The 25,113-nt window shown below is 40.2% G+C and overlaps 1 protein-coding gene and 1 pseudogene across 7 annotated transcripts in view; one reads left to right on the plus strand and one right to left on the minus strand.

Moving 5' to 3' along the window:
* SERGEF (secretion regulating guanine nucleotide exchange factor) overlaps positions 1–25,113 on the minus strand; it is a 216,842-nt gene that overhangs the window by 125,036 nt on the left and 66,693 nt on the right. The window lies entirely within an intron of this gene.
* On the plus strand, positions 15,338–17,081 carry LOC131818828 (tigger transposable element-derived protein 1-like; annotated as a pseudogene).

The raw sequence follows: 25,113 nt of genomic DNA on the forward strand, positions 1-25,113 counted from the left end.
CTTAGATTCACCTCCTCTAGAATGCCCTCTCTGACCATACTGTCACACTAGGGGTCCCCTCCAACACTCCCCACCTCATCTCCTATCACATGCTCTTATCTGTCTCCCCCATGAACTATGAGAGTTTGAGGACAGTCCTTTAAAACATGTCTCTATACCCATGGCAGCCTACACATAGAAGTCATTCAACTTCTACTCAAGGTTTCATGAGTAAGTGAATCAATCAGTCAATCGATCAATGAAAACCAAACAAGGACCAAAGATTATTTACTCAGTTTTATCAGTGTCCGTCAAGACTGGAATTCAAACTCATTGGGAACCTGGCCTACTCAGTCTGGAAACTAGAAGAGAAAAGAGAAGGCCTCAGAGGTCTGGGAGAGTTAACTCTGGAAAAAATGGAGATTCGAATTGGCCAGGAATTTTTTCTGGACCCATGTCTACTAACAAGTACACTGTTCTCACCCTCCTTCAGGTTCTGCAATGTTCTGTGCTCCTCTTACCAGAACTGTTAGGTCAGAAATGGATTCTTTAGAAATGGGATACTCTTTATATTTTACCTATTAAATACAATGTGAAAGTACTCCGCACATGGGTCATTGTTTAAATTAACATTTGTTAAACCCCGATCTATAGAATGCTACTTCTCTATGTCAGGCATTAGGAATTTGCAAATAGTGGAGTTATAGAACCACTCCGGGCCACCCACTTTTGTGAATATAAAAGCATTAAACTAAGGCAAGCTGACTTTGGTGGAATAGCCTCTATTTTTCAACTCCTTACATAACTCTGCATTGTCAAAGAGCACCAATATCTGGTCCTGTCATCTCTCATGCCCCCAAGAAAAACCTCCTTTGGGGCTCTTTCTACATTTATTTTCAATTGCCAGATCCCCAAAGGAAAAAAATCAAATCACTGACGCTATTTCAAACTTCATGCTCAAGGCAGCCACGAAGAGGATAATAGGGCAGCTCAGCTTTTGCTCTTTGAGGCAGGAAGACACCCCATGGCTGTGAAGGAAAGGCAGGACACGTGTGAGGGCATTCAAAATAGAGCAAGGAAACCCAAAACAACAGAAAGATAAGAGATGCTGGAGGAAAAAGCTGTTCGGCGCCATGAATCATGCCAAGGTAACTTATATTATTATATAAGAAACAAAACGAGCTCTCAGCATTGCCAGTCATTTACCGTTTCCTCTCTTCATGCATTCAGTCAGCAAACATTCACCCATTACATGCCAGGGAATGTGCAAGGCAGCACAAGGAGGATTTCTAGTAGCAGAACATCAGCCCACAACTGCACACTATGTTCCTGCTGCACTAGGCTTCCTTCAGGTCCAAGGTATAAGGCCTTTTCATGCTATGAGACAGGTTTCAGCTTAAATGCCTCTTCCTCTGGGGGTCTCACCTGATGCTCAACAAATATTACTCCATTACCCCCAGCGACTCCTCTCTAGTGAAGAAATAATGAATAACAAGGCAAGACCCCAGTCTTGCTATAGTAACTGATCGATTATCAAGGCAGAATCAGGCTCAGGGTAACAGGACAGGAACTGGGGCAGGTCAATACAGGGGTAGCAACTCAGATGACATCTTACTGACTCACAGGCTCTGAACACAAGCTTCTTCAATCTCTGTGACTGAAGTACAGTTCTGGGCCCTAGAAGGAGCCTGCAGGTGGAGATCAAATGGCTGCAACTAGAGGAGAAAATGGTAGGGACCCGGCCCATCCCTCACACCAGAAGATGGCCTTTGAAGCATTCAGACAGAAGCAGACGTGACTCTCCTCCCCAACTATGCTGTCCTTAGGAAACTAGAGGGAAACCAAAGGTCTACATGTGGGCCACAATCTCTGAGTAAGACTGTAAGTAAGCCCAGCAAGGAGAAAGGCAGCACAATGCAAAGGGAGGAGGGCTCGGCCTAGGCGCAGAGGACAGGGCTCAAGTCCAAAATCTGCCACCTATTAGACTCATGCTGTAGGGTAAATCTTTCGCTTACCAAGGCTTCATTTCACCATTTGTAAATGGAACGGGTTGGACTAGGACGAATCCTAGGAGCCCTTGCAGCACTAAAGATCTGAGATTCTAGATGCAAGCCGACCAGCTATAATCAGTGGGCAGCAGGAGAACTTTTCAATCATGCACACCACTGATCTGCTGCTCAGTTGCACTCTCGATTACACAGTGGGTAAATGGTCAGAAGGAAGAGCTAATACAGTATTTCCTGAGCCTATTTAGTCTCCGGATTCAGCACTGTACCTGCTTCTTCCGCATTTGCAATTTACCAGATACTATCACAGGCGCTCCCCTGAACCAGCTACTATTTGTCACTTGCTTAGGTATTTAAACCTATCTTCTGCCTTTTTTTTTTTTTTTAAGACAACTAGATCATTATAAAGACAGTCATTAAAATTTCCAAATAAAATTTACCCAGAAAACAAGTTTCTCCTGTCTTTGTTTCCATTATAATAGTAATACCTATAATGAATTGCTGACTTGCACGGAAGAAAAAAAAAACCTATCAGAAGGAACATGGGGGCAAACAGATATGCCTACTTTGGAAACAAATAATGCCACACAGAGCAACGTAACCCATTCCTTACCCAGAGCCTTTTCCTTATGGAAACAATACTATAAATGACACTCAGTATCCCAGGCTTGTTGCCTTGCAACAATACCCACCCTCATCTGCAAACACATACCCAACATCCACTAAGTACCTTTTAATATAGCCTAGTTATTCTTTTCAGGGTGGAGAAACGGTGATAAAGTGCACTTTCTGTCCTTAAAGTATGAGGCTCCAGGTCAAGTGGTTGCAGCCGTGGAAGAAAAAGTGGCAGAACCCAGTTCACAGGCCAGGGGGCAGCAGGTGCAAGCACTCAGGCCAAAGAGCAGATTGCAAAGCACTGCCCCATGTCCACACCATAAAGGCTACATAATCCCGGGGCAGCAGTTTTCAAACTGCAGCCCCAGACCATCAGCATCAATACCACTTGGGAACCTGTTAGAACTTCAATTCTCAGCTCCACCCCAGAACTACTGAATTGGAAATGCCCAGCACTCTGTTTTAACAAGTCCTCCAGGGGATTCTGATGCATGCTTCAGTTTGAGAACCACCACCTTAGAGCATCCAAACTGATCCAAACTGCTGTATCTCTGCCGTAAAAATGGTAGAGAACTAAGTTGCCCATTAAACCTAGCGGAAAAACAAGAAAATTGGGTAAGAAATTGGTTTTTAAAAATATCTTCAATCATACCTGGGAAAAGTAGGCTTATTAGAGAAGGAAGAAAGAGACAGAAGTGCTGGCCTTGATGCAGAAGGGACTGTCTGCACAAATTCAGGAGCCTCGGAGGCCAAGGCCCTAGGCCTTTCCCTGTGTGGTACTTCATTTCCTAATATTACAGCCTGTTCAGTCCCTTGAGCTGACAGCCCATCACTGCAGACGGCGTTCGCACACATTCACCACCAGGCCTCGCAGACCTAGCAGCCACCATTAACACCACTTGGTTCTGGGAGGAACCATAAATAGGAGGATAGAAAGCAAACAAACAAGGAGCAATAAATGTTGTGTGGTCACTAAATCTAAAAAAATGAAGGGACAATTAAAAGTAAGAGGGAGAAAGAAATGCATGAGTATGTATGAGAAAGAGACTGTTTAAAGTAGGATCTGCTGAGCTCTGAATAACAAAAGAGAGAAAAGGATGGTTGGATCAGCCCAAGGAGAGAAGAGGAAATGCAGGAATATTAAGTCAGGGGGAAAGGAACCCAGCACAGCTTAGTTGCTGTCCAAAAGCTTTAGTTTTGTTTGTCTTTTCCTGTACAGTTACTTCTTTAGGGGGGAACAGCGATACAGAACAACTTCAGGCTGGGTAGGGGAGGCAAAGAGAGGGTATTGGGCAGTGGATTATTTCTAAGCACGTTAATTCAGTCAGTGATCTTAACTAGCAGTATTGTACAGTTTAACTTGTGGGAACAACCAATAAAAAGTACCCATGATGACAAAGACTACACGTTAATATTTCACTGCAACTAAATTTTAAGACAATACATTTGATTTTAAAGTATCTGTTTTCCTGGAATGAAACTCAATGTCAAGTTAGGTTTAATTTTATGGTCCAAATGCAATTTTTCCTCCAGCAGACCACAAAATGTTAACTACTGAGGAACACAGTAATAATGAAAAGGCAGCTTTACTGAAAAAGCAAATTTCCTGTAGAGATGACCTGTGGTTCTACAGATCACAAAGGAAAAGACACTCATGGTTAATCATAAACCCATCTAAAGATAGTTCATTTCTAATATCTAACAATGTAAACAACTCTCTGGGCTTTGAAGTTTGTAAATTTAATAATGTTGTTTCAATTCACTACTGGTTCCCATTGATTTTCTCTCATTTTAATCTTTATTGATTGATTAATGTCATCTTGAGACATCCAAATGACAAATTGAAGGGGGGGGGGAATGATAAGCCTTGAGTTGGACCTCTATTGGGAAGAGCACTAATCTGGGAATCAAGAGACCTGGGTTCTAGTATTTGCTCAGCCACTACCATCCACCAAACCAGGAAAGTCACTCCAGCTCTCCAGGCTTCAGCTTCCTCATACATAAAACGACACAATAATCTTTGCCATAATTCACTAAATTGTTGTGATTAGCGCATGAAAAAAATAAGGAGCTGTTACTATGAGACAGTACCAAGATTCCCATAAATTCAAATGAAACAAGGAAGCAAACAAAACTTCTACTGAAAAACAAACTGCTTTTAAAAGCTTTTAAAGTTAGACAAAGAAAAACACCCTATTGTAAGGATCGCAAATATCAAGGTGGGCAGGTAGAAACACTCAAAAATTGTTCTCAGTGTGGTTGGATCCTCAAATTTTGGATCATCAAAATAAGCGTCTTTGGAAAAATTGAGTTTGAATAATCCCAAATGATGCTAGAGTTACCATAGCAACAAATGGGCCCATTAGGTTGGGGCAAAAGTAAGAGCTATCAACACACGGCTCTGCTTTACCTATGAAAACAACCACAAGAAAGTTTCTACTAAGGGTGGTACCTCTATGCTTGTAACTTCTTTGAAATATACAGGTGCAACATGCTCATGAAACTAACAAAATTCAAGTGATTTTCGAATAAAATGAATAATGAAAAAGACTAAGCAAAACACCTTTTTTATGTGTTGAGATCCTTGAATGAGAGGTATTGTCTGGATACATATATCACTGCTCTTTATTCAGAAAAGAATATCAATCAAATGAGTCTATAGACAATCTACTCTGAATGTTTCTTTAGCTGCTATATTAATAAAAGGTAATATAATACATGGTAAATATGTACTCGACAAAACAAGAGCTTTCGATCTCTCCTGATTATTAGGGGATACTCAAATTCAAACAAGCCAAACCATCCTTCAAACAATTCAGATCACAGAGCTAGACAAATATTAGCTTAGCTTGCTTCCCAGCTGGTAGGCCAGACAGAGTTCAATCTAGTTACAGATTCAGGAGAAAAGAAATGGCCTATGTCATTTAATTCACTGTCCTATTGAACCCACGTATCTGACTGCTCTCCTCCAAGTGAGACCCAGGGCTTAAAAATTAGTTCTACTATTAACTACAATGGTCCACTTCAATGTGATGGGACTAATAGTGGGGCGAGGACTGGGAATCTTAATGTAAAAACTTCACAAAGACCCTTAATCCTCTGGCAATTACAAAACAAACAGATCTCTAGACCTCAGACTACTTGAAACTGGTAGGCCTAGAAGATAAAGGAACTAGAGACCAACATTTATTAAGTAACCTCAACCACATGAGTTTCTAATAAAACCACATAATTGAAATTTTTATCCCAGTTTTATTTTTGTATAATAATAGAGGAAATTATACAAAGAAAACTCCATCCAGAAGTCCACCATCTAACACTTTTTCTCATTATTCAACATTCTCTTTCAAATCCACATCTGAGCACAAACAAAATTTTACTCAGAGATATGACCCAGTTCCCATTTCTCACTTAATCCAGAGAAAGGGTTTTCAAACTGTGTCCTACAGAGCCCGGTGTTCCCTGGATGCAACCCAGGGGCTACCATGAACAGCGGACCTGCCAGCAGGCAGCCAAGTGGTAAGGCTTTATTATCCCTTCCCCCGTGTTTCTTTCCCTGTTCCCAATTCAATCAGAACAGTTCCACTTCTGTTTTACATTTTGAGATTCTGCATACAATTTTATTTGAAAATAAAACAAAAAAATACTTCTATTACTACTAAGTATTTGAAAACTAAGAACGCACAAAACTTTGAAATTTTCGAGCTAGTAAGAAACTAAAGAGAGTCAATGCTTTTATTTTACAGATGCTAAAAGGAGACCCAAAGAGAAGACAGACTTGCCCAAGCTCATACAGCAATTAGGAACTGGAATTAGATCCCAGTCTCCATCCCCGATTCAAAGATCTTATTCCTAATTCAGGAACTATTCATTCAGTTTTTCAATAAATATTTATCAAATGCTACCATGAGCCAAGCATTGATTTCAGTGCTGGGAAATTAAAAGGGACAAAAAATCCTGCCCTCATGGCTCTTATAATTTAGTAGAGGAACACAGATAATAAATACAAGAAATGAGTTTACAGTATATCACAAGGCAATAAAGAAGAAAGATGGGGGCACCAGGACAGAAGAGCTTGAGGTTACAACTGGTGAATTTCCTCAAAGACTATTATCATTAGTTCTTTATGTACCTAATAAAAATACCTGTGTTTGGTTAAAATGTTAAACAGGAAAATGGCGATGTCAGAAGATTCTGAATTCACCTTCTCCCACAGATGCACTGAATCCATGGCTGTATATGGAACAATTTCCTCTGAAGAAAACCTACAGCCTGGCAGAGGGACCCTTCTCATTGAGAAAAGAAGGAAACCACATCGAAGCAGGTAGGAAAGGCTGAGACACAATGAATAAACCCCACACCTAGTACGGGGACTTACAATCAGCCGGGAATCAAAACTGGGAGCTTCTCCTACAGGAGCAAAGGGTCTATACTCCACATCAGGCACCCTAACTTTTAAGACTGGCAACTGAGAGGCAAGCCCCCAAAACACCTAGCTTTGAAGACCAGCAGGGTTGTGGTGAGCCGAAGACGTCTCCTAAAGGGCCCACACACAGAGACCGACATGCCCCAGGGCCTACTGCAGAAGCAGCACTTTGAAAAGTGCCCAGACTTTATGTGAGTGACACTCATTCCCTAATCTTCAAGTGCTGAACTGAGGGACAGGTGCCTGCTAGGATACTCTCCAGGGACAAAGGCTGGAGAGCACCATCTTCCTACTCTCATTCTGCCTTGGTAAAGCAGCCAAATGCCATCTGGGTTTTTTTCCTCCTTTTTTTCTCTTTCCTGCAGGTGCCATCTTTATGCTCCAGCTGGCAGACACCATTTTCCATGCTCTTCCTCTGCCTTGCTGAAGCCAGCAGGCACCATCTTTTTTCTTCTGTATTTCTCTTCTTTTCCTTCCTTTTTTCTCTTTTCTTTCTCTTTTCCTTTTTTCCCCTTTTTTCACCAAGTGCCATCTTTGCACTCCCCCTCTGCCTTCCTCCAGTCAGTGCATGATCTTCACACTCCTCCTCTGACACACTCCAGAGAACCAATATCTCCCCAAAGGGAGCTTCTACACACATTTGGTACCCTTGTTTGTATGTCCAGGAACCCAGTTTTTGTAGCTATGACCTGGGGAACACCCCCTTGATCACCTGGCTCTGAAGGCTAGGAGTTTGCGTTTCTGGGTCCCATAGGACTGTAAAAATCAGAACAAGAGTTCTTGGCAGGCTACCACTCCCAGGGCACTGCAGAGACAGTACCCTGAGTCTTTCAGAGAAAGAGGCCTATTTCCTGGTCCAGGAGCTTTGGCCTGAAAGGCAGACCTTTAGTTTGGTGGCGACTTATACTGGCCTACGGGGGGACTCCCAGGCAATAGAAACTGCTGTTGAATCTTTGTTCTCTCCCTCTGCATCCCTCCAGCTCACCAATATCTTATAGAAAGGAACCTATTCCCTTCTCTGGTGCCCTGACTTTTGTGGCTGCTACCAAGGGACATGTCTAGATTGCCTGGCTCTGGTAGCTAGTGGGGCTTTTGCACATGGGTCCCACAGGACTATAATCAATGGAGAAACAGTTCTTAAACAGCTTCTACCACAGAGCACAGCAAGAAGCAACAGACTCAGGAGCTCTATCTTTCTGGAAAGAGGCCTATTATCTTATCATCATAACTGTAGCCTGAGGGCAGGTTTCTAATTAAACACAGATCTAAGCACTGACTGTAAACCCTTCCTGAGAGTTTGAAAAACAGGCATTATCTTTGTGCTCTCCCTCTGCCATGCTCCAGAGCACTAAAGTCTCTTGGAGGGGTGCTCTTACATGCCTGGCACCCCAGTTTTTATATTTGGTGTCCTAGTTTTTGTGGCTGCCACCCAGAAGATACTCCTTGATGGCCTTACTCTGGTCATTAGGAGCATTTGTGTTCCTGGGTCCCACAGGACTGTAACAATCAGAGAGACACTTCTTGGCAGGCCACCATCCAGGACACTGTACCCACTGATCTTTCTGTAAAAGAGACCTACTTGCTAGTCCTGGCACTTGAACCTTAGGGGCAGGTTTCAGGTTTGGCACACATGGAGAGGCCACAGAAGTGCAACCAGGGAACATAGGCCAGGGGATGCCATCTTTGTGCTGTCTTTCTGCCTCACTACAGCTCATGAGTATCTCCTAGAAAGGAGCCCTGATTTTGTCATTGCTGCCTAGGGGATACTTCCAGATGGTTTGACCATTGGGGCCAGCAATATTTACACCTCCAGCCCCACAGCACTGTATATATTAGCATTATTTAAAAGCTGTTGCCTGGGTGCCTGGTTGGCTCAGTCAGTTAAGTGTCTCTCTTTGGGTCAGATCATGATCCCAGAGTCCTGGGACCAAGCCCCCCATCAGTCTCCCTGGGAGACTCCCAGGGAGTCTGCTTCTCCCTCTCCCTAAACTGCTCCCCCTGTTTGTGCGCACTTGATCTCTCTCTCTCTGTGTCAAATAAATAAATAAAATCTTTTAAAATAATAAAAATAGAAATAAATGCGTTTGCCTGATGTTCTGGCTTCCAATAAGCTTGAAACTAGGTGCTAGCTGAGATCCTACCCTTTAGAACACCAACTGGTCTTGGCACACTCTCAGCTACTAAGAGCTTTCAAAAATAAAATAGGCTGCTTGGAAAATCACAAAGATTTCAGAGACAACCAAGAGATAGGGCAGGGTTGAACAAGAAGGTTTATCTCCTACATAAGGCCAACCCTTTAAGGATGGAAAAAGTGGCTGTTTTATCTAGGGGACAGAAACCAATACAGAGAGTCAAGCAAAATGAGAGAACAAAAGGATATTTTCCAAATGAAAAAGACAAGATAAAAATCAGGAAAAAAAACCTGAATGAAACAGAAATAAGTATTTTATCTGACAAAGTTTTCAAAATAATGGTCATAAAGATGCTTACCAAATTTGGGAGAAGAATGGATAAACAGTGAGAGCTTTAACAAAGAAAAAATATGTAAGAAAGTTCCAAACAGAACTCAAAGAACTGAAGAATACAGTAACTAAATTGAAAAATACACTAGAGGGGTTCAACATCAAACTATATGAAAGAGAGGAAAGGATAAGTGAACTTGAAGACAAGGCAGAGACACTCACCCATCAGAACACCTAAAAGAAAAAAGAAAGAAAAAAGGTACAGATAGTTTTTTTTTAATTTTTTATTTTTTATAAACATATATTTTTATCCCCAGGGTTACAAGTCTGTGAATCGCCAGGTTTACACACTTCACAGCACTCACCAAAGCACATACCCTCCCCAATGTCCATAACCCCACCCCCCTTCTCCCAACACCCCGCCCCCCAGGAACTCTCAGTTTGTTTTGTGAGATTAAGAGTCACTTATGGTTTGTCTCCCTCCCAATCCCATCTTGTTTCATTTATTCTTCTGGTACAGATAGTTTAAGGGGCTTATGGAATGCCACCAGATAGACTAAGACTGGTAATACAGGAGTCTCAGAAAGAGAAGAAAGACAGAGGCAGAAAACTTATTTGAAGAAATAATATCTGAAAACTTCCCTATCTGGGAAAAACAACAGATATCCAGATCCAGGAAGCCTAGAGAATTTCAAAGAAGATAAACCCAAAGAGACATACACCAAGATATTAAGATTAAAATATCAAACACTAAAGACAAGGAGAGACTCTTAGAAGCAGCAAGAGAATAACAACTTGTTATATATAAGGGAACTAGCAGAAGACTATCAGCAGATTTTCTAGCAGAAACTTTGCAGGCCAAAAGAGAGTGACATGATATATTTGAAATGTCAAAAGAAAAACACTTTTCAACCAAGAATATTCTACCCAACAAAATTATCATTTGGAATTGAAGGAAATAAAGAATGTTTTCTAAACAAGCAAAAGCTAGAGTTCTTCATCACTAAACCAGCCTTATAAGAAATGCTAAAGGGACATCTTTAAACTCAAAATAAAAGGTACTAAGTAGTAAGAAGACGACATATGAAAGTATAAATCTCATTGTTTAAGGTAAATATATAGTAAAGGTAGTGACTAAATCACTTACAAAGCTATATGAAGGTTAACAAAAATAGTAAAAATAGCTGTAACTATTATAATTAGGTAGGTATACACAAGATAAAAAGATGTACAATGTGACATTAAATTAAAGCATTAGAATGCATTCAAACTTAAGTTGTTATCAACTTAAAATAGACTCTTATAAACATAAGTTATCATATGTAAGCCTCACAAGCAAAAACATACAGTAGATATCTAGGCATACCTCTAAACTTTCTAAAGAAAGTTAACAAGCCATAAAGGAATAGAGTAAAAGAAGAAAGGATATAAAAAACTACAAGACAGCAATTAACAAATGGCAATAGGTACACACCTATCAATAATTACTTTAAATGTAAATAGCCTAAATTCTCCAATCAAAAGACACAGAGTTGCCAAATAGATTAACAAAACAAAACACAAGATCCAACTATATGCTGCCTGCAAGAGACTCACCTCAGATAGAAGAACATACACAGGCTGAAAGTGAAGGCAGGGAAAAAGTCTATACAAATCAAAGCCAAAAGAAAGCTAGGGTAGCTATACTTACATTAGACAATATAGACTTCAACAAAAACTATAAGACGACACAAGGAAGGGTATTACATATTGATAAAGGGGTCAATCCAAAAAAAAAATAACATTTTAAAATATTTATGGACCCAACATAGGAGTACCTAAATATATAAAGCAATTACTAAGAGAACTAAGGGGAAGAACAGAAATACACTCATAATAGGGGACTTTTTTACATCAATATTTTACACCTTATTTACATCAATAGATACATCATGCAGACATAGAATCAATAAAGAAACATGAGTTTTAATCAACATGTTTGACCAGATGGACAAATCTAAACAGACCACTCGTTCAAAAGCAGTAACATACACATCTTCTCAAGTGTACATGGAACATCCTCCAAAACAGATCATATGTTGGGCCACACAACAACTCTTAGCAAATTTAAGAATATTGAAATCACATTAAGCATCTTTTCCTATCAAAAACTAGAAATCAATTACAAGAAGAAAACTGGAAAATTCACAAATATGTGGAGACTAAACAACATGCTACTGAACAACTGATGGGTCAATAAAGAAATTTTAAAAAATCAAAAGACATCCTGAGCTAAATGAAAATACAACATACAAAACTTATGAGATGCAGCAAAAGCAGTTCTAAGAGGGAAGTTCATAATGATAAATGCCTACCTAAATAAGCAAGAAAAATCTCTAATAAACAACCAAACATTACACCATAAGGAACTAGAAAAAGAACAAATGAAGCCCAAAGTTAGTAGAAGGAATGAAATAACAAAGAGCACAGCAGGAATAAATGAAATATAGACTAAAAGACAATAGAAAAGATCAATAAAACCAAGAGCTGGTTCTTTGAAAATATAAACAAAACTTGAGCTAAACTCACCAAGAAAACAAGGGCTCAAATAAATAAAATCAGAAATGATAAAGAAGATGGTACAACTGATATCAAAGATATACAAAAGATCATTAACACTACTATGAACAATTACATAACAACAAGTTGATAACCTAGAAGAAATGGATAAATTCCTAGAAACATACAACCCTTTGAAGACTGAATCATGAACAGAAAATCTAAACAAACAAATTAGAATTTGTTAGTGAAGCTGTCTTTTTTTACCACTTTTTTTTGGTAGTAATTTTAAAACTCCCTACAAAAAAAAGAATGGGACTAGACAGCTTCACTAAGAAATTCTACCAAACACTCAAAGAAGAATTAATACCAATTCTTCTTAAACTCTTCCAAAAACTAAAAGAGGAAGGGACACTTCAAAAGTCATTTTATAAGGCCAGGATTACCCCCCTACAAAAACCAGACATGGGTAACACAAAAAAAGAAAATACAGGCCATTATCCCTGATGAATATAGATGCAAAAATCATCAACAAAACATTAACACACTGAATTCAACAATATATTAAAAACACTATATGACATGATCAATGGGATTTATTCCAGGGAGGTAAGGATATTTCAACATTTAAGAATCAAGTGACATGATATGCCACATTCATAAAATGAAGGGTAAAAATCATATAACCATTTCAATAGGTGCAAAAAAAAAAAGCTTTTGACAAAATTCAACATCCATTTATGATGTTGGATACACAGGGAATATACCTCAGCATAATAAAAGTCATATATGACAAGCCCACTATATATATACATATGCACATTATATGAACATAAATACAATGTAATATTATTCAGCCATGAAAAAGAAAGAAATCTTGCCATTTGTGACAATATAGATGGACCATGAGAGCATTATGCTAGGTGAAATAAGGCAGAGAAAGGCAAATACCTTATGATCTCACTTATATATGGACTCTAAAAAACCAACAAAACACAACAAAACACCCAAGCTCATAGCTACAGAGATCAGGTCACCAGAGGCAGAGCGTGGGGGTGGGCAAAATCGGTGAGAGAGTCGAAAGGTACAAACTTCCAGTTAAAAAATAAGTAAGTCATAGGGATGTAATGTACAGCATGGGGACTACAGTTTATAATATTGTATTGCATATTTGAAAGCTACTGAGAGTATATCTTAAAAGTTCTCATCACAAGAAAAAAACTCCGTAGTCATGTATGGTGACAGATGTTAACTAGAGTTATTCTAGTGATCATTTCGCAATACACACAAGTATCAAATCATTGTGACTGTACACCTAAAACTAATACAATGCATGTCAATTATAACTCAATTTTTAAAAAGTGTTAAACAGTACCCTAGAAGCACACGTGAGCGAGATATTAATTGTTGTACTTGGCTCTAGTAGAAATCCACGAATGTGGCAAAAAAGAAAAAAAAAGAAAAGTGAGGAGACCTGGCTGCCAGGAGTACTCTTCAATGTGACAGGGGATAGGAAAATTAAGTTCTCTGAGCCTCAGTCTCCTTATTTGTAAAATAAGCAGGCCAGAGTAAATCTTCTCTGAAGTTCCACGCCATCATTCAAATAGCAACACCCTCTAATGTGCCAAAAGTATTATATAATATCTTAGTAGTCATATCAGCATTATTATTCCAATCCAAAGTAACCCTAATAGTAACATTACATTTATAGAGTTCTTCACAGTTGTCAATGTGTTTTCACATGCATTTCTCATCTGACAAGTAACAGGACAGCATTTTTTTCCATGTTGTAATAAAGAAGGCTGGCCCCTTAGTCAATGCAAAGTAATAGGAAGCCACCTGACCTCCAGGGCCCACATTCTGGTACTAGTATGCTCTGGTCAAGGAAACCGGCAAGACCCCCACACAGGACAGACCCCCAGATTTAGGTCTGCCATTCAATAGGGCTGAGGATGACAAGAGTTGTTTTTTGTTTTTTGTTTTTAAGATTTTGTTTATTTATTTGAGAGAGAGAGAGAGCACAAGCAGGGGGAAGGCAGAGGGAGAAGCAGGCTCTCGGTGGAGCAGGGAGCCCAACAAGGGGCTCAGTCCCAGGACCCTGGGATCATGACCTGAGCCAAAGGCAGATGCTTAACCAACTGAGCCACCCAGATGCCCCAACAAGAGCATTTTAAAGATTTTTATATATCTATTCATAGGCTCCACACTCAGCATGGAGCCCAAAGTGGGGCTTGAACTCATGACCCTGAGATGAAGACCTGAGCTGAGATCAAGATTCAGATGCTTAACTGACTATGCCACCCAAGCATCCCCAAAGATTTTTTTTAAGATTTTACTTATTTGACAGATAGAGACATAGAGGACAAGTAGGCAGAGCAGCAGGCAGTGGGAGAGGGAGAAGCAGGCTCCCCACTGAGCAGAGACCCCCCAATGCAGCGCTCAATCCCAGGACTGTGGGATCATGCCTTGAGCCGAAGGCAGATGCTTAACTGACTGAGCCACCCAGGTTCCCCACCCCTGAATTTTTTATCTTTATTATTTTATTTAGTAATCTTTACACCCAACATGGGGCTTGAATTTACAACCCCAATATCAAGAGAGTCACATGCTTCTCTAACTGAGCCAGCCAGGTACCCCAATAATCCCTTCCCCATTTGAGGGGTATAGGAAATTTTCCCGAAAAATGAGACACTTCAGACACACTCAGGCATCTGTCACTATATTAGTGCTTCAGCAAAGGGATTAGGGACTAAGATGCAAACTTTAATAATTCTTGCCATACTAAATATATGTCAAAAGCTATTAAAAAGCCTTGATCCAAGAATCTTATTTCTAGAAATCCTTCTGAGAAAATAATCAAGAGATGTGACCAAAAATTCAGGGACAGGTATACCTTGTGTTTTTTTTGTTTTGTTTTGTTTTGTTTTTTGTTTTTGTGCTTCTCTTTATTGTACTTTACAGATACTGCATTTTTTACAAATTGGAAGTTTGTGGCAATCCTACTTTAAGCCAATCACTTTGTGTCTCTGCGTCATATTTTGGTAATTCTTGCAATATTTCAAACTTTTTCATTATTATTATATCTATTATGATGATCTGGGATCAGTCATCTTTGATGTTATTATTATAACTGTTTGGGGATGCTACAAACTATACCTATATAATAAAATGAACTTAGTAAATGTGTGTTCTGACTGCTCCATGAACCAGCCATTCCCCCATCTCTCTTCCTCTCCCTGGGTCTCCCTATTCCCTAAGACACAAAAATACTGAAGAGAGGCCAATGAAAAACCCTAAAATGGCCTCTATGTTCCAGCAAAAGGAAGAATCACACACCCCTCACTTAAAATCAGAAGCTAGAAATGATTAAGCTTAGTGAGGAAGGCATGTCGAAAGCTGAGACAGGCTAAAGTCTCAGCCTCCTGGACCAGTTAGCCAAGTTGTAGACACACAGGAAAAGTTCTTAAAGGAAATTCAGAATGCTACTCCAGTGAACAAACTGTAAGAAAATGAAACAGCCTTATTGCTGATAGAGAGAAGGTTTTAGTGGTCTGGACAGCAGATTCAACAAGGGGCAACACTCCCTTCAGCCAAAGGCTAATCCAGGGCAAGGTCCTAACTCTCTCCAATCCTATGAAGGCTGAGAGAGGCGAGGAAGCTGCAGAAGTAGTCTGAAGCCAGCAGAGGTGGGTTTATGAGATTTAAGGAAGGAAGCCATCTCCGAAACATCAAAGTGCAAATGAGTGCTGATGTAGAAGCTGCAGCAAGTTATCCAGAAGATCTAAGCTAAGTTACTTCTGAAGGTGGTTACACTGAATGACAGATTTTCAATGTAGGTGAAACAGGCTTCTATTGGAAGAAGCTGTCATCTAGAACTTTCATAGCTAGAGAGAAGTCAATGCCAGGCTTCAAAGCTTTAAAGGAGAGGTTGACTCCCTTATTAGGGGCAAATACAACTGCTGACTTTCAGTTGAAGCCAGTGCTCATCTACCATCTCCAAAATCCTATGGCCTTTAAGAATTATGCTAAATCCACTCTGCCACTCACGCCTTGCAAGTGGAACAACAAAGCCTACATGACAGCACATCTGTTTACAAACTGGTTTACTGAATATCACAAGCCCACTGTTGAGACCTACTGCTCAGAAAAAAAGATTCCTTTGAAAACGTTACTGCTCATTGACAATGCACCTGGTCACCCAAGAGCTCAGATGGAGACGAATGCTGTTTTCATGCCTGCTGACACAATATCCATTCTGCAGCCCATAGATCGAGGAGTAATTTGGACTTTCAAGGCTTATAACTTAAGAAATATTCATTCCTATTGTGACTTTCAAGGCTTATTACTTAAGAAATATTAATTCCTAAGGCTACCGCTGCCATAGGCACTGATTCCTCCAATGGATCTGGGTAAACTGAAAACCTACTGAAAAGGATTCAACATTCTACATGCCACCAAGAACATCTGTGATTCCTGGGAAGAAATCAAAATATCAACATGAACAGGAGTTTGGAAGAAGCTGATTCCAAGCGCCATGGAGTTTGAGGGGTTCAAGATTTCAGTGGAGGAGGTAATGGCAGGGTGGTGGAAAGAGCAAGAGAACCAGAATGAGTAAAGCCTGAAGATGGGACCGAATGGCTGCCATCTCATAATAAAACCTGAACAGACAAGGAGTTGCTTCTTAGGGCTGAGCAAAGAAAGTGGTTTCTTGAGATGGAATCTACTCCTGGTGAAGATGCTGTGAAGATTGCTGGAATGACAACAAATGATTTAGAATGTTACATAAAGTTATCTGATAAAACAGAAGCAGGGCTTGGGAGAACTGACTCCAATTCTGAAAGGAGTTCTTCTGTGGGTGAAATGCTATCACACAGCATCGCATGCCACAGAGAAATTGGCTGTAAAGGGAAGAGCCAATCAGTGCGGCAAACTTCATTGTTCTTTTCTCTTAACAAATTGCCACAGCCACCCCAAACTCCAACAGCCACCACGCCGATCAGTCAGCAGCCATCAACACTGAGGCAAGACCTTCCAGCAAAAAGATTAGAACTCTGAAAGCTCAGATGATGGTTAGTGCTTTTCAGCAAAAAAAGTATTTTTTTTATTTTTTTTAAGATTTTATTTCTTTAACAGAGAGATAAAGAGTACAAGTAGGCAGAGCAGCAGGCAGAGGGAAAAGGAGAAGCAGGCTTCCCAACCAGCAGGGAGCCTGAAGCGGGACTCAGTCCAGGACCCTGGGATCATGACCTGAGCCAAAGGCAGACGCTTAATTGACTGAACCACCCAGGTCCCCACAAAAAAGGTATTTATTAATTACGGTACTTACACTGGGTTTTTAAAAGACATAACGCTATTGAACACTTAACAGACTACAGTGTAGTATAAACATAACTTTTATATGTGGTGGGGAACCAAAAAATTCATTTGACTCACTTTATTGCAATACTTGCTTTATCGGTCTGGAACCAAACCTTTAATATCCCCAAGGTAATTATGCTGATCATGGCACAATTTTTAGGAGCAAAAATTTAGACCTAAATTTCCATAAATAATCACATGAACCATCCCACATCCAAATAATGGATTATTACTTTTTAATGCTGAGTAATTATTTTAAAGAATATTTAATAGCATGGAAGAAATGTTCCCAATATAACTACAGGTGGAAAATTTGGATATAAAGCAAACATATAATACACATATCTTGTTTTTTTTTTTTTAATGCATGTAGAAGATGGGAAATGCCTTAGAATGTTTTAAGTGGTTTTCTCTATTAAAATTATGGATGATTTTGATGTTCTGTAATTCTACAATGAGCATTGAGCATGCACTATTTTTATAACCAGAAATTTAAAATTAAAACATCTTTGTCCTACCTACCTCCCAGAATAGTGATAAAAACAAATATGAAGGATGAGCTTTCCAACAATAAGGATGACCCTAAAATGGAATTTGTGGGGAGAGGACTCAAGTAGTATTGTGTGACCTCATGACCCCTGACGTTAGATTCCAGACGTTAGCAACCTGGAATTCTAGAGTCCTCTGTGAAATCTCCCCATCCACAAGATGTGTCCTGCATTATTAGTGGGACAGGGCTGGATTGGGTTCATCCCATCCTTTCTGCCTAGTGCCCTAATGCCCAGGATAAGGTAAGCAGTCAGTGGCCAAGAAAGACAGACCCTAGGGGACCAACCCTAGCAGCCAATGGCAACTGTGCCCTTACCAGCTACTAACTCCCCAAGTGGTGAAGGCCCTTCTGGTTAGCAAGCATGTTGCTGGGACCTCTGCTACTGGCTCCAGAATATGGTGCTCATGATAACATCCCTGGGAACCTGGTCCTGAGGCTTCACTCTGCAGCTATAGTCCCAGGCATGCCATGGGAGAGGAAAGAACAAGTGAGTGTATCAAATACAACCCTCAGATATTTTTTGTTTGGCCCACCAAGCATTTTAAAGGACAGTATACCTGAGTAGGAGTTTGGCTTGGTCAAAATACAGTATAAGCAGCTTACCTTACACCTACACCCCTACAGGCACCAAAACTTATTACAGAGGGGAAAACCCGGACTCAGAGGACAATGATTTATTCAAGACCATGCAGCAAGTTATTGACAAACTGGGTCTAGAACCTGGGTTTCCTGACTTCTGGTTCAATGTGTTACATTATAGAATTGCTGGTTCTCCAGAGATTCTACACCCCTTCTAGTAGGAGGCACCCCCGGCAAATTTTACCTCCTGTGGATCTCTTTGCTGAGGATTACAGGAGACTTTAGTTATTATTTTAGGTTGTCAGTGACCAAAACATGGGGGAAGACGTTCATATTCGGGATGCAGAAATAATTGACAGTGGGCAAGCAGGAAAAGACAGGACACAGTAGTAATGAGGAGCTGAGGAGACAGGAGAGCCCCTGCTTCTGTAGGACAGGTGATAGTGAACCACATTAAAGAAAGTGAACACAGAACCTTAATGGTAAGTAGATGATTGAGCAAAGCTGTACTCATCCATACTGCTCTCCAGAGAAGACAGGAAGGAGTACTCCAAGAATTAGAAGAAGCTAAATTGATGAAATGAAGGAGATAGGGAGAGGTGGTAATCCACTTCTGCCTTGGTTTCTTGGTCCTCCCTGGCTTGGCTGTAGCCTTGCTCTCATCCACATGAAATGTATGGGACAGCGCATGATAATACGATAAACTCTGAGTGAATGTTACATTCTGGACTTCCTCTCTAAGACAGTGACTCTGTTACCTAGGGAAGGGGAAGAAGGAGTTTAGTGCTGTGCTATATTTTCCTTACCTTTTCTTATTTTTCTTAGTCTCAGAAAACAAATGACAAAAGAGGGGAAGATGCGGTGGGGGTAGGAGGAACGGAGCGGTGAGACAAGAGAGAGACAAAGGAAGATTAGGGTAGAGGGGAAAAGGAGGAGTAGAAAAGCAAATAAACAAGTTAGATGACAAGGCAGGAAACAGGAGAGTTTTTTCTTTCTAACTTAAAAAGAAAGATGGACTTTATTACTCTGATTTCTAGCAACCCGCTGACCTGTCTCTGTCTCCTTCCTGAGCCTGTGGGCTTCCAAGGTCAGGACGTATCAAGTTGCATCAGGCAAAAGCATTTGCGTGTGGACAGAAAAATCAGCCTCTCTCCAGCACCTTGTCTTCTTGCACCAGAATGCTGTGAACTGCCATGAGTCTTCCCAGCTGGAAGGACTGCTAACAACAGTGAATTAATTTGGCCATTTTCCTGCATAAAGCTGGGGTGCCCCACCTCACTGCAGGAATAGTGTGCTGCTGGTTTCCTCTGGATCACCCGGTGTGCCCAGGCATCACAGGCAGTGCGACTCCTGAGGGACTCCTGAGGGACTAGGCAGCCTGAAGTGGGGGAGGGACGGGGCAGAGAAGGCCGCCAATGAGCCAGCAGGAAGCCAAGACCCAATGGGTATTCCCAAAGTGCAAACACACAGAAAAGGCCAGCCTCCGGGTCAAATTCATAGTCAGTGGAGCCCTGTCCATCTGGCAGCAGATGGCTCTTCTATTCTAGACTTGGGTCATTCCCCTTGAGAAAACCTCTTTGATAATGTGTTGTCAGTCCCTTTCTCAATTTGCACAGAAGGCTCAGACATTACCAAGACATGCAACCAAGACCACCACCACGAAGATTCTCAGCAATACTTGGGAAGGAGGAGGAACAGAGTTATTTGCTTGTTTTATTTTTAATTAAAGGTGTTAACTGCAGAGGAAAGAGCCCCAGAAAAATCCTTTCTAATAACCCAGGCAGTGCACTCTCCTTAAAATCCTTTCTAATAATAGCACACTCTCCAGCCTGGCTGCTCCTTCCCTCTTCCAGTCTAGCAAAGAAGGGGAGAGTTGAAGGGGGTCTATCAGATCAATGGAGTCCATTCCTGTAGGCTCAAGGGGGAGGGTGGAAGAGCACTTTACAGACCAAAGAGAGGAATCAGAGGAAACCCAAGCCACCCCGCACCCTCAGCACTCCTCTCAATGTGCTAATGTGCTAATATCCCAGAATGCTAACAGGGCCGAAAAAACATGGACTGAAAAACATGGTGCACCGGGAGTCAGGACATTGGACTGGCAGGCCCAGCTCTGCCACTGACCTGCTGTGCAGCCCGACACCGGGTGCTTAGCTTCTCTGAGTGCCAGTGTCCCCATCTATGAAACAGGCGATGTGTACCTAATATTATTGCCTATCAGAATTTCATATATAGGGTATCATGCACTGTGTGCTCTCCTCTGTAAGGGTTCTTTTCCCTCAGAATAATGTTTTTGAGATTTCATCCATGTTGCCTGATGTACCATTTTGGTCCTTTTGAATTGTATGATTATACCACGTTTCTTTATCCATTCTCCAGTTGATGGATGCTTAAACAGTTCCCAGTTTGGGACGATTACAAATAAAGATGCTACTTTCTGTCTTTATGCTTTTGCCTACTCTAGGTACCTGAAGTAAGTGAAATCATCCATTGCCTTTTACGACTGGCTTCTACCACTTAGCATAATTTCCTCAAAGTTCACCCATGTTGTAGCATGTATCAGAACTTCCTTCCTTCTTCAGGCTCAATCATATTCCATTGAATGTCTTTCCCACATTTTGCTTATCCATTCATCTGTCAATGGGCACTTGGTTGCTTCTACCTTTTGGCTCTTGTGAAACTCTATTACAAATACTCTTCAAGATCCTGCTTTCAATTCTTTGGAATACACACCCAGAAAAAAAAATGCTGGATCATATGGTAGTTCTATATTTAATATTTTGAGGAACCACCAGACTGTTTTCCACAGCAGCTGTACCATTTTACATTTCCACCAACAGTACAGCGGATTCCAAATTCTCTACATCCTGGCCAACACTTGTTACTTTCTGTTTTGGAGCTTTTTTGTTATAGCAGCCATCCTAATGAGCGTGAGGTGGTATCTCATTGTGGTTTTTGTTTTTTTCTAAGTATGGTTGACATATAACGTTATGTTAGTTTCAGATGTACAATACAGTGATTTGACAATTCTAATCATTATGCAATGCTCACTCTAATAAATGTAGCTAGCATCTGTCACCATGTAATTGTGGTTTTGATTTGCATTTCCATACTGATTAGTGATGTTGAGTATCTATTCATATGCTACTAGCCATTTGTATATCATCTTTATTTTAGAAGATTATTTATTTATTTGAGAGAGAGAGAGAGAGCGAGCAGGGGTTGAGGATGGAGGCGTAATGGGAGAGGGAGAGGGAGAGAATCTCAAGCAGACTACCTGCTGACCATAGAGCCTGCTTGAGATTCTCTCCATCTCCCTCTCCCATTGCCCCTCCCCTCCCCACCCCCTGCTCAATCTCACAGCCCTGAAGTCATCACTCAAGCCTAATCCAAGAGTCGAACACTTAATGACTAAGGCATCCAGGAGTCCCTGTATATCATCTTTAAAGAAATATCTATTCAAGTTTTTTTGCCCACTCTTTAATCAAGTTATACGTATTTTTTTTGTTGACATACTATAGTTTTATAGCAAATCTTCAAGTCAGGAAATGTGAATCCTCCAAATTTATTCTTTTTCAAGATTCCTTTGGCTATTCAAGGTCCCTTACATTTCCATATACATGTTAGAGTCAGGTTGTCTATCTCTACCTTTAAAAAAGCCATCTGGGATTTTGAATGGGATTGCTTTAATCTACAAATCTATTTGGGGAGAACTGACAGTAACATTGGGTCTTTCAATCCATGAACATGATACTTCTCTCCATTCACTTATGCCTTCTTTAACTACTCACAGCACTATTTTACAATTTTTATGTATAGGTCTTCCATATTCTTTTGTTAGTTTATTACCTAAAATTTTATGCTTTATAATATAATTTTAAAAGAAATTGTTTTTCTTTAATTTTTATTTACGTAGGCTCCACACCTAGTGTAGAGCCCAACATGGGGCTTGAACTCATGACCCCAAGATCAAGACCAGAGCTGACTACAAGAATCAGACACTTGGGCGCCTGGGTGGCTCAGTGGGTTAAGCCTCTGCCTTTGGCTCAGGTCATGATCTCAGGGTCCTGAGATCGAGTCCCGCATCAGGCTCTCTGCTTGGCAGGGAGCCTGCTTCCTCCTCTCTCTCTGCCTACTTGTGATCTCTCTGTCAAATAAATAAATAAAATCTTAAAAAAAAAAAAAAAAGAATCAGACACTTAACTCATTGAGCCACCTAGGTACCCCAAAAATTCCTTTTTAAAGATCTTCCAATTATTTGCTACTGCTATATAAAAAATCTAATCAATTTCTGAACGTTGACTTTGTACTCCATTAAATACACTTATTTTATAGATTACTCATGATTTTCTATGTCAACAATCATGCCATCTGTGGACAAAAAGAGAATTGTTTATTCTTTTCTTAAGATTTTATTTGTTTATTTGAGAGAATGAGAGCGAGTACAAGCTGGGGAGGGGCTGATGAGGAGAGGGAGAAGCAGGGTCCCTGCAGGGAGCCCAACATGGGCTCAATCCCAGGCCCCTGGGATCATGACCTGAGCCCGCTTAACCTACTGAGCCACCCAAACACCCCCTGCTTATTCTTTTCTGACTGTTAAGACTTTGGTTGCTTTTTCTAACTTTATGGCACTCACTAGAACCTCCATCCAGTATGATGTTGAACAAAAAAGATACAAGCAAACATCTGTCTTATTCTAATCTTAGGAGAAAACACTTTCCATTTTTCACAATTATGACATTTGCATTTTTTTTAAATTTATTTATCTGAGAGAGAGATTGAGATCACAAGTAGGCAGAGAAGCAGGCAGAGGGAGGGGGAAGCAGGTTCCCCACTGAGCAGAGAGCGAGGCTAATGTGGGGCTCAATCCCAGGACCCTGAGATCATGACCTGAGACGAAGGCAGAGGCTTAACCCACTGAGCCACCCAGGCGCCCCGACATTTGCATTTTATAAATATCTCTTATTAGATTGTGGGACTTTCCTTCCATTTTTTTTTTTAAAGTAGGGCTCCATGCCCAGTGTAGAGCCCAACACAGGGCTTGAACAAAAACCCCAAGATCAAAACCTGAGCTGAGATCAAGAGTTGGATGCTCAACTGACTGAGTTACACAGGCATCTTACTTCCCTTCTATTTCTAATTTGCCAAGAGTTTTTATCAAAAATACATGTCAAATTTTTTTCCAGCTTTACTGAGGTATAGTTGATGAATAAAAATTGTATATGTTAAAGATATACAAAGAGATTTGATATAGATTTATACTGTGAAATCATTAACACAATCAAACTAACACATCCATCACTTCACCTCACAGTTACTATTTTTGTGTGTTATGTGTGTGGAAAGAATACTTAAGATAACTTTTAGCCAATTTCAAACACATAATATAGTATTACTAACTACAGTCACCATACTACACACTGGTCTCCAAAATTTATTCATCCCACATAACTGGACCTTTTGTACCCTTTGCCCAACAACTCCCTATTTTTCCACATGGCAACCACCATTCTACTTTGCTTTTATGAGTTCAACTTTTCTAGATTCCACATTTAAGTGAGATCATGCAGTATTTGCCTTTTTGTGTTTGGCTTATTTCACTTAGCATAATGTACTCCAGATTCATCCATATTGTCACAAATGGCAGGGTTTCCTCTTTTTTAAGGATGTATAATATTCCTCTGTGTGTGTATGAGAGAGAGAGAGACATTTTCTTTACCCATTAATCCATCTTATCTTAGCTACTATGAATAATGCTGCCATAAACACGGAAGTGCTGCTGCCTCTTCAAGATACTGATTGCAGGGGCATGTAGGTGACTCAGTCATTGTGTCTGCCTTTGGCTCAGGTCACGATTGGGATCGAGCCCCGCATGGGGCTCTCTGTTCAGTGGGAAGCCTGCTTCTCCCTCTCCCACTTCCCTTGCTTGTGTTTCTTCTCTCCCTGTGTGTCTCTCTCTCACCATGTCTCACTGACATATTCTGTCAAATAAACAAATAAAATATTTTTAAAATATATATATACTGATTTCATTTCCTTTGGATATATACCCAGAAGTGGGATTATTGGATCATACAGTAGTTCTATTTTTAAATTTTAAGTTTTTGAGAAAACATCATACTGTTTTCCATAATACATATTACCAATTTACATTCCCACTAATTAAGTACAAGGGTTTCCTTTTCCTTGTCAACATTTGTTATCTCTTGTCTTACTGTCTTGTCTTATACTAAGATGTATACAGTGATATCACACTGCAATTTTCTTGCTGTTTTTTCTGTATCTAATAAAATGATTATATGATTTTTCTTCTTTATTTTGTTAGTATGGAGAATTATATTTTTTTCCCCAAATGTTAAAGTAAGTTTTCATTCCTGGGATAACACAGCTTGGTCATGGATGAATTATCCTTTTTATATACTGCCAGATTTGATTTGCTAATATTTGTTAAAGATTTTTCTATCTATGTTTATGAGAGATTCTAATCTGTAGTTTTCTTTTTTTGTAATTCCTTTGTTGGGTTCACAAAATAGGTTGGGAAGTGTTCACTCCTCTTTCTCTACTTTCTGAAAGAGTTTATGTAAAACTGTGTTTTTCCCTTAA

This window comes from Mustela lutreola, chromosome 1 (genome assembly GCF_030435805.1).
Source record: "Mustela lutreola isolate mMusLut2 chromosome 1, mMusLut2.pri, whole genome shotgun sequence".
NCBI classification, from domain to species: Eukaryota; Metazoa; Chordata; class Mammalia; order Carnivora; family Mustelidae; genus Mustela; species Mustela lutreola.